Raw genomic sequence first — 10,818 nt, forward strand, 5'->3', positions numbered from 1 at the left:
GCAAGCCAAGGTCTAAACGTATCTAAACACTACATAATCATTAAAAAAACCCACACTGGGGGATAGGGAGCTGGGCTGCTGTACTGTATGTACTTGGCAGATACCTGTGTGCTGTACAGAGCAATGTCATTGAAGGAGCAAAGCACGTTCTCCTGGGACATGCTATTCCTCAGAGCTGCTCCCTTGGTCTACGGTCTCCACTGTAATTGCCTCTTGGAGTGCTAGATGTTAACACTATGACCCCAGAGAACGCTGCTTTTTCAGCAGCCTGTAGTAAAGAACAAAGAGGGCGACTGGAGAGCGCTGGGAGCAGAGCACAGGGGTCGACAACTCACTCTTCATTGGGGAAAAACCCAAGCTACAAGTCAGCAGATTTATCACAATTTCAGGCACTGTAAATCCAACATTACAGTCCTGGTATGTGTATGTGTTGCATGAAAGTAAAGCTGCACTTGCCCAAAAGCAGCTGGTGCCAGAAGGACACTGAAAAGAACCATTAGTATCCTGGTGAAGAGCTGATGTCCACTAAAGCAGAGGCTGGGCTTTCAGGTTTCCCTGGAACTGTAATCCCAAGCAGATCTTAGCTCTGCCATGAACTTTCCAAGAAGCTAAGGCAAGACAATTTTGGTGCAATTCACTGCTCCTAACTTTAGCTCATTCAAAAGTTTAGGTTTTTGAACAGGACCAAAGTCAGTGGAGAAACATGGGGTCTTCCAGAGTGACACCTCACTCTCGGTTCGGTGGTGGATGTCGGTAGAATGAATTGCTCTTTGGAGAGATGGTCTCTAGTGAGTATGGAAACAACACAAATCCCACCCTTGCTGTGTTTCTTTCTCCCTCTTGTACAATGTAGATAAAGGCACGATGACGCTCTTAGTGTGGGACTGCAATTGGAGATACAGTTTGCCAGCTGGGAAAATCCAGAAGTGGCTAATGCAGTGCACCAAAGCAGCTATGAGAGCACGAGTGGGATCTCAGAAGGGCGTACCACGAGCACCTCTTTTTACTTACAGCAAATGGACAGCATCCTCCCCTCAGTAGGCATCGCCTTGGGCAACCAAGGGAACTGATGCATTATAAATCCACATGATCTTGCTCAGCAATCACTTGTTCCCATGTCTGTGGTCTATGCTCCGGTCAGCTGCCAGCTTGTACTTCAGACTTTTGCTAATTTGATTAAACACAGGACCACTTTTTCTTAACTGGGGTGTAATGTCTCAGACAGAGCCTATCACAGCCTTTGGCTGATATGCAACTCTTTTATCTAGGGCAGCCAGGAGTGCTGCCCAAGAGTGTGACGGCTGCATGATAGTCTGCCTGGTACAATGGGGTGGAGATGTGTGGCCACTAGTTGGGAAGAAAGGACCTGCCACCCTGTTGCCCTCAGCAGCATGGCGGGACCACCATGGTGCCTTGCTGCTACAGCAGAGTGCCTGGGGCAGCCTGAAAGTTATAACTCAGAAGCACATCTGGACAGATAACCCAGAGCAGCCTTCTGGCCACCTCAGAGCAGAGCTGTAAACCCCCTTGGCCTGCAGAGCCCCAGGGTAAGAGAAAGTGGAGGAAGAAATGGAGCAGCATCCTTCCCAGAGCTTCTCCTCAGGGCTGGCTCTGCCCTGCCAACAAGGACCGTGTGACTTACACGCCTGGAGGAGACAAGGCGGGTCCTTCTCTGGTTTGAGTTTGAGCCATTGCTGCTCTGCACTAACTTTTGGAAAGATGATGAGCTCCCTGCTGCTCTGCGGTCAGACCACGGCTATGCTCAGAATACAGTTGTGCAGGGGTGCTAGGCTGGCAGTGTCCAGACATGCTCCTGTGAGTACGTCCATGCCCATTCAACACTTTCTTTACAACGCATGCTGAAGCTGATTAAAGTAGAAGAGCTTCCGTGTCCTCTGGTTTTTACACAGCGTAAGCAGCAATATAGACAACACTTGCTAGGACTTCGTTCTAATTTTCCCGGGTCTAACAAACTTCATCCACAGTAAAGGTGAAACTGCAAGTTTATGCAGGTTCTCTCTGAAACTGTAGAACTATATTTCCTCCTTCCCGTTGCAGTAAGCAGCCATCCCTGGCTTATTTAAAAAATGAAGCAAACATATATGCATGCATTTGTGTGAAACTCTGCTGGAAAATTCTCTGGGCTAGCACTTGTGCTTGTGGACACCAGAAATCCCAAGTAACACAGTGACAGAGATGGGAGTAGGCTGAGCTCTTGTAACAAAGGACAGAATGTATTTCTAAGTATGTGCTTTTTAAGAGATGCTTGAGATGCTCTCCACCATGCAGAGGAACCCTTCTCAAGATGTCAACTACTGCTAGTTGAGGCTGCTTTTTAGACTCTCTTGTTTAGGTTCTGAACATGTAGACACAAAATTTTTAAAATGACTTTTTTGCAAAAGCCAGCAACCTTGTCAACTATACCTGTCATCTGAGTTCTCTCTCTCACTCATCAATTCTCTTCTTGCAATTAATTTCCTTTCTTTTTCCATGGGGTATATATTACAGAGTGTTGATAAGCAGCTCTTTTCTTTTGCCCCAGAACAGTGATCAGCACAAATAGGTAGGTTTTAAAATCGTTGAAGAGAAAGGTGTTCTGCAAACAGAACTTGTTACTGAATTAAAATTGTGTTGCAGATAAGGAAGACTCATAAACCTGAAGCAAAAATCTATAGCTGGTCAGCGCTTTGCTTGCTCATGCCTATTTGAGTTGCTCTGGGCAGTAAACAGTCTGGGAATACAACACATCCTTGGGCTATAGCCCATCTGCACAGAACAATTTTGCTGCTGAATGTGCATTTCTTACTGAGGGTAACTGCTCATCTCAAGGCTATAATGATACTGATGCACTCACGCCATGAACTGCAATCCACTGTTCTGGCCATTCCCTCGTTTTATTTCTCTGCCGCAAGAGCTGGAATGAATTGTATTTGTTGGTGAAGCTTATTTTTGCTGGCTTTCCATCTCAGGCAGGGGAGGATTTTATGGAGCTATCTTGTCTGTTTCAAAACCTTTTTTTAATCATCCTTTTTCCCAGCAGTTACATGGTCCTGAAATAGCCACATACATAAACACCAATCATGTGTATGTGCCTTATGTTTCCCAGGGTACAAAAGTCCCTCTACAAACCCAGTTCAGGAGAACTACCATGAGCCTGCACCTCCTGGCCACCAGGCTGGCTGGCTGGCTGTGGCTGGTGTAGGTGACATCCTTGCTCTTTCCTAGACTTCTTGTGCATCTCAGCTAAGATGACAAGAAATTTCTCAGCACGTAAACTCCAGGAGTCAGGAGTGCTTCTGAGCATCAGGGATTACGACTGTACTCAGACTGTTCCAAATCTAGACTGGGGTGAGACTGGGGTGTTTGCTAGCCCCTTTCCCAGCTCTGTCACTTCTGCAGGACCCCAGGGACATCCTACCTGAGGCTCTACCGCTGTGCCTCAGGGAGACAAGCGCATTTCCTTACTAATTCCAGGTGGGCAGGATGTTTTTCCTAACAGCTGTGAAGTACTTGGCCATTATAATCTATGACACCTGGAGAGAAACTATACTCGATTACCAGCAAATGTGGGGCTCCTGGCTCCCACGCTGTGGTGGCAATGCCAGTTTACAGCAATGCTGCCTTGTGCTGGTACTGCTGTTTGTGAGGACCTGATGTGAGAGCAAATTTCCAAATAAAAGACTCCAAGGGAAAAAAATGGGGGATGCTTTCTGCATGTTTGATTCAAGTGGGATCAGTTCTCCAACCCCTTTCACAGTGTTTGTCCACAGCACTTGGGCCAACACAGCTGCTGGGAGAGATGGGAAGTGTCAGGGCAGCAGAAGGAAGGGACAGGGGTTATGGTGGTGAGGCAAAGCTTCTTCCCTGCTAATGTTGACGGATGTTTTGGGACACTCAGGCACAGCCCCAGATTCCTGAATTATGATATTACCCTTCCTCTTTCTTCGTGAGACATCCTTTGATGTCTTTTTCATTTTGGTCTCCTCCTTACCACATGCTGCTTTTTAGCCAATTACATAGAAGCACTATGAAAATGTCTACTCTGTAGCTCTTGCCTTATCACAATTCCTGGTTTTGTAGCTTTTTGCAAAAATCTTCATGGGGGCTGGATTATCCCAAAAGAGAACCTGCACAATGACTGACTCCATTTCAGATCCCAATACTTTCAACCTTTTCTCCATAATCCTCAGGCTGTATAGAATTTCCCTGGTTCAGGGGAAAAAACCCCAACAAATCAGTACCACTTCAAACAAAAAACTATCTCCTTCCCAAAACTTAAGCACTCCCATGCCAGTTTGATAACTACCAGCTAAAAAATGCATCTGGTGGAAGACCCATAGTGAGAGTCTGGGCCTTGAGAACAGGGTCCTAATCCATAACCTATTAGTGTGTGCAGCACTTGCCAAGAGAGCCCACACAGTGAGGTAAGGTTGCACCATGCTCTCTCCTTCCTTGAATAAAAAGTGCCTGCTCTAATGAGAAGCAAGTCCCTGATTCAGCAAAGCACTTAAGTGTTTTGATGAACCAGGGCCAGACTGAACATCTTGTGCAGAACTCAGTTGTCTAGCGAACAATATCAAATATTTTATTGATGGATGCAGACTTAAATGAAAATTAAAGACGTGGATATTTAAGGCTGTAGGTGCCCAAACTCATATTGTTCACTTTTTATTGTATTAAAGTAATCATTTGTACAGGAACAGAAGCAGCCACCTCCAGAAAATCCATCCCTGTCATGCTGGGAAGAATATTCTCAGTCCTCCCCCAGCGCCCTGTCAATTTGATGGCTTATGTAGCTTGCTTAGAAATTTGTCACATTCAGGCTATTTCAGATCAACAAGCTTCAGCCATATCTTCTTTTTTCCTACCAGGAACACCCAGCTTTAGTACCCCCATTGGCTGCACAAGGTATGGGGAAGTGAGGCACAGCCTCTTGTAGGCCAGATCAGGTGTTAGAAGGTATGAGCGACATGGTGGAGCACCACTAGACAGGTCTTAAGATCCTGCCATCGCCCTTTCTTGGCCGTCAGTCAACAGGCAGGGCACTGAGCTCTGTGCTGAGCTCGGTCTCTGAGGTTGCAGCCAGCAAGGGTCCCCATCAGCCTGCTCTCCTCCCTCTAACATCTCTGGCCATCCTGCTAAAAGGGGCTGTTGAACTCAGAGAACATTAGTCTTAGAAAATGAAGCGTTATGGTAGGTGAAGTTAAACCTCGGTCTTGTTAAAGCTGTCCCCCTCTCATTCATTGTGCAGTGTTTCACCCGCAATGCTGGATGCAGCTGCGGGTTGCAACTGAAGGCTGCACCGCAGGGCACGCTGACAGGCGGAGAGCAGAGGTTGGACTTTGGCACATCCTGACTTCGGGGTGTTTCTCTTTGGAAATGTTGTATTTTTCCAACGCAAATTTTTAACGGAGAGTTATCAAAGCCTTTTATATGTTTGAAAACGTATCTGTAGCATAGTAAAATGCCAGAGCTCTTTCTAATATGGCAACATATACTTTATTTTTCCTCCTTGTTCACCCTAGAACAACAATCCTCACTCCCTTTTACTTGTCAATAATACACCCACTTGCCCTCTCAGCTTGGTAAGAAACAGTGGCAGCATGGATTAAAAAAAAGAAATATGGCATTTTTCACCACCTTGTATATACTTAGATGCAATCACCTCCCTGCCATGGAATACAGGCAGGTGCAAACAGGAGGAAAAGGGAAAGAAAAAAAAAGAGTACATGCAGACATTTTTGGCTCAACCTCACGCTCTTTTAGATACATTCCCATACAGCCACTAGCGCTCAAACGATTTGCAGAGAAGGCGAATGTTACATGGCACTCGGTTTATCTGCTCTGGAATGGCAAAGTGCACACACAGATATCCACCGTGGTTCCAGGGAGTCTAGGGATTTCAAAGCTGCTTTATCTCCCAGATAACTCACTGGCGAAGAAGGGAGAATTAAAAACTGCATTGGTAACTAAAAATGGAATGATAGATTATGATTATGGGCTTCAAAAAAAAAGTGTAACATGTATTTGTTACAGATTTATCCAGAGCAAGAGTTTAACCCTTTATTTTTTTATTTGTGGATTCCTAAACATTTTTCCTGGAGAAGCGCAACTCCTTAAATAGTGTATTTCAATCTATTGGCGATGGCTTTGCTTTTCATCTCTCACAGCATTCCCCCTTCCAAGTTGTCTTTGGGAATTTGTGAACCTGTAGTTCCTAGAACCCATCTCCTAGCAGTTGGACAGGAACCACGCTCTCCTAAATCCCACACATCAATCTGCTTCACTGCATGACCCTAGTAAGCCTCCACCTCCTCTTTGGTAAAACACAAAAAATCCACAGTTTTCAAGTTCTTGGGCTGAGGCACTTTGAGCTTTCTGTTGAGAAAGGCTGAGCAGCCGAAGCTCCCACCTACGGAAGTGCCAAGTGCCCAGGAATTTTGTACAGGCAGAGCACTGAGGCACGTGAAATGACAGGAATGCTGCATATTTCTGCCCTTCGCCTCTGCAGCCCGTGACGCCGTGCTCTGAAGGAAGGTAATACCATTTATATGCAATGGCAAAGGCCAGAGCCCTAATTTTCACAGGGACTTTGAGAAGCCTTTGCCATGTTTTTGCAACAGTATTTGAATGACTCGGAAGGCTTCAGAAAAATGCAAAATACTGACTGAAATGCAAAATGTTTGTATCCCTCAGCCAGGGGAAGGGAAAAAGTGCAGGAAGAAGCTTAGCCAAGCCTGACTGGGTATAGTGGATGTTGATCTTTGCTCACCCCATAGTTAGATATTGTTTTTTTCCCCCTCATTTAATGGAGTCACTGCCTTGTCTCTTAAAGTGATCTCATTAAAGGCAGGGGACAAGACAGCAGGGAGTGTGAGACCTGTAGTTACAGAGGGAAGGTCGATAGAAATAGTTACATACAATCACCTTGTCTTCTCTGGGTCACCTCTTAAGGGAAGTACCCTTCAAAAAGCGTGAATCCCTTTTGACCGCCTTTCTGAACCACACTGATGGAAACCTCATGGCGGAGCACATCTTTTGTTTTTGTTGCCTGCTTTAGTCTGCTGTAGGTAACCCCATCCTCTAGAGACTCTTGAGATAAGGTACAAGTCGATGAGGGAAAATAGCTTATTTGGGCCCTGCTCCATTTCTCTTTTGTTTTTTTTTTTTTTTTTCCTGAGTAAGTGGGAGCTGCAGGAGTTTTTCTTCTCTGCTGGGAAGGGCATTGTCTGTAGGCAAACTGCCCCAACGTGTACATATTAGTCACCACTGAAGAGGTGGCTGTGGTTCTCAAGGTGAAGGCCAAAGTGTGGCTCCTGTTGCAACACATACAAAATGCTGGTGAACATGGGAGATGTCACAGAAAGAAAAAACAGGTGGGAGACTACATTCTTTCCTATTCTGGGTAGTATCCACTGCTGGATCCTAGTTTTCCCAGCAAATGCAGCCCTAGGCTGTGCACTTGCAAAGGGATGAAGAAGACTTGCTTCGCTGTGTTGAGCTACATGCGGTCTGTTACTGGAAGCAGGAATATGCCTGAGCAGAAGCTGTCGTATCTAGCAGCGATTGCAAAGGGCTTTCAGACCCATGGACTCTTAACTAGAACCTGCTAAGGCTTTTCTGCATGCCTGCCCTCCCTCTCTGTGACTCCATGTTCCTGTCCCTAAAATGGTCATAATAAAACTCCCTGCTCCCAGCACTCTCAGCTTCTCGAAGTAAAAAACGCTGCAGAAGGGCCTTGTGATGTCCACAGCAGCCGGCATTCACATAACGCCCCACACTGTTTACCCAAGGGCCACCCTTCTCCTTTCCTTGCATCCTGTGCTACCTACCCCTGCAATTCAGCTGCTGTTCAGCAGCCCACAACTGCACCACAAACAGCGAGCGGTCCGAAGGGAAAAACGATGTGTCGCTGCAAATCTGCAAAATAACGATTCACGATAATTCCCAGGATGAACCGAGAGGGACACGCAAGCCAAAGAGCAGGATTTTTCAGGTGTTAAAACCTGATTTGGATCTGACCTGCTGGCAGGAGTGAAGTTCCCTGTTACGTTATCTCTGCTTCTCTCAGTCGCCCTGCCAAGGTATCAAAAGAGTTTGTAATTGCTTGTAGATACTGAAAACAGAGCTCTCCTGATTTTTCTTAAGCTAATCTCACTGATACCTATTATAGGAGGAGAGCACAAGTACTCTACCCTCCCTGCCTGGTTTGACATAATAAAATTTCCTTTGACCTGTATGGATTTGTTCTTTGTTTAAGTCACTGCCAGTAACAGAACTGAGACGCATTTTTCTCCTGAAAGAGACACTAGGTCTGTGTTTACAGCACCACAGTTGCACGCTACAGTTTCATGTTGTGAAGAAATGGCAACACATCAACCATCCCAAGGCAAAAGATGGATCAAACTGATAGCGCACCAAATCAACTACACTGGTTAAGTGGCACTTCAAGGGGCAATATGTCTCAGAAGCTGTCTGGAGGTCTTCTTTTAAAGTCCTATTGATAATGCTTCACTGCCACATAGAAAGAAACCCAAGTCTGGTATGGCGGATTGGTCTTAAGGAGTGAAATTCTGTTAAGGAGTGGAAATGAATAGGTGATTTCAGGCTCTGAAATTTCTACCCAGTTCCTAACGCCTATCCCCTTCTCCCCGCCCGCTGGCAAGAGCCAGGTCTTTCATGAGCAGTCTTAAAAGAAAACCTCAAAGATGAGTAATGAGAGCTAACTGAGAGCGCTGCCTCGGGGTCAAGACGGTGCAGCTTGGGAGGGAGACGGCTGCCCAGGTTCCATGTATTTTCTAGGTGAACCGAAAGCTTCAGGCTCCCAGTCTGCCAGCACAGTGACAGATCCAACAAAGATCATCAGAGGCACAAAATGGAGCTTCTGCAGAAGACTACAAAAGTGTCTCTGAAATGCTGGCCTGCCATCTAAAATTGCATCTGATCCCACTGCTGGTTTTTACTTTAAAGCTGACTATGTTCAGTCCCAGAAGCACCTCAGTACTGAGCAGGTCGAGCTCAGTTGATAAGTCCATCTGAAATCACAAAGATGGAGCGTCCTGTACGTCCACAAGCGCCAGATCCATCAGAAGCTCGAAAAGCAGGTCTAGAGCATGGTGACGGGACCAAGCTCTACTGCAGGTGTGATGCCTCCACCACCTTTTAAAAACCTGTGATGGTTGTAGTGACATCCCTTGCCCTTACACAGGTGGGTCTGTGGGCAAACAGTTCGACAAGTCAGAGAGGGACCTGGGGATGTTGATTGACAGCCGGCTGAACAGGAGCCAGCAGTGTGCCCAGGTGGCCAAGAAGGCCAATGGCATCCTGGCTTGTATCAGCAATAGGGTGGCCAGCAGGGACAGGGAAGGGATCTTACCCCTGGACTCAGCACTGGTGAGGCCGCACCTCGATGACTGGGTTCAGTTTTGGGCCCCTCACTCCAAAAAGGACATTGAATGACTTGAGTGTGTCCAGAGAAGGGCAACGGAGCTGGTGCAGGGTCTGGAGCACAGGTCTGATGGGGAGCGGCTGAGGGAACTGGGGGGGTTTAGTCTGGAGAAGAGGAGGCTGAGGGGAGACCTCATGGCCCTCTACAACTCCCTGAAAGGAGGGTGCAGAGAGGGGGGATGAGTCTCTTGAACCAAGGAACAAGCGATAGGACAAGAGGGAATGGCCTCAAGCTGCGCCAGGGCAGGGTCAGACTGGCTCTTAGGAAGTATTTCTTTGCAGAAGGGGTTGTTGGGCGTTGGAATGGGCTGCCCATGGAGGTGGTGGAGTCCCCATCCCTGGAGGGGCTTAAGAGTTGGGTCGACATAGCACTTAGGGATCTGGTGTAGTTGGGATCTGTCAGTGCTAGGTTAACGGTTGGACTAGACGATCTTCAAGGTCCTTTCCAACCGAGATGATTCTGTGATTCTGTGACAAGCAAGCTTTTGTGCAGGATGTTTAAGGCCTGAATTCAGTTCTTTTCTCCTGCGAAGGGGAGTTTCAAGCCCTGCGTAGCAGGGAAGTGCCATGACTACGTTACTCCCCCACGAGAAAGCTCCCAGCTAATTTTGGGGGCCCTCGGTGGGTGAAGCCTCCCACGGGGAAGAGGCTACTGAAACACTTTCTCATTTCCAAGCTCATACAGTCCTGGAGGTTCTACTAAGCCGCCAAAGAATGAAAAAGAGAGAGACCTGATTTTCTTTGCCAGAGAATCTAGAGAAAAGTAAGAAGCAAAGCACAGTCAGAACTTGTGTGTCCATCCTTCCCAGAATTTGAAGCGTAAGGGACGGATGGCAGTGCCCCGGCCTCCGAGCGGCGGAGGGCACAGCGAGATGCCCTGTGACTCTTCACCCCGTCTTTGATCCCCGAGTGTAGCGATCGCCGCGCTTTAGCGCAGTTTCTGGCAAGCGGACACGCACCTCCCGGGGTACCGAGTGGGCTTTAGCCCTGGGGGGTCTGAAGCATCGCGGGTGCCGTGTCCCCCACGCTGCCCCTCCCAGCGCAGCGGCGCGGGCTCCGCTTCGGGGGGAAAGGGGCCTCCGGAGGTCCTGTCCGTCCCCCCCCCCCGCGGGAGGGGCGGCAAGACCCGCGGGAAACCCCACGGGGCACCCCGAGACTTTCGGGCGGCGGGGCGGCGGGGGGGGGGGGGTGGCGGTGCCCGCCATGGCGGCGGCGCTGGGGCCGGCCTCGCCCCCGGCAGGGCGGGAGGAGCTTCCCCCGCCGCGGAAGGAGCCTCCGCGCCCCGACCCGGCGAGGCGAGGCGCGGCTGGGGCGGCCGAGGTGAGCCCCAAGGTGCACCCGGGGGGCGGCCCCGCCGGCCCCGCTCCCGCC

Source organism: Strix aluco, chromosome 2, assembly GCF_031877795.1.
Source record: "Strix aluco isolate bStrAlu1 chromosome 2, bStrAlu1.hap1, whole genome shotgun sequence".
In the NCBI taxonomy this organism is placed as follows: Eukaryota; Metazoa; Chordata; class Aves; order Strigiformes; family Strigidae; genus Strix; species Strix aluco.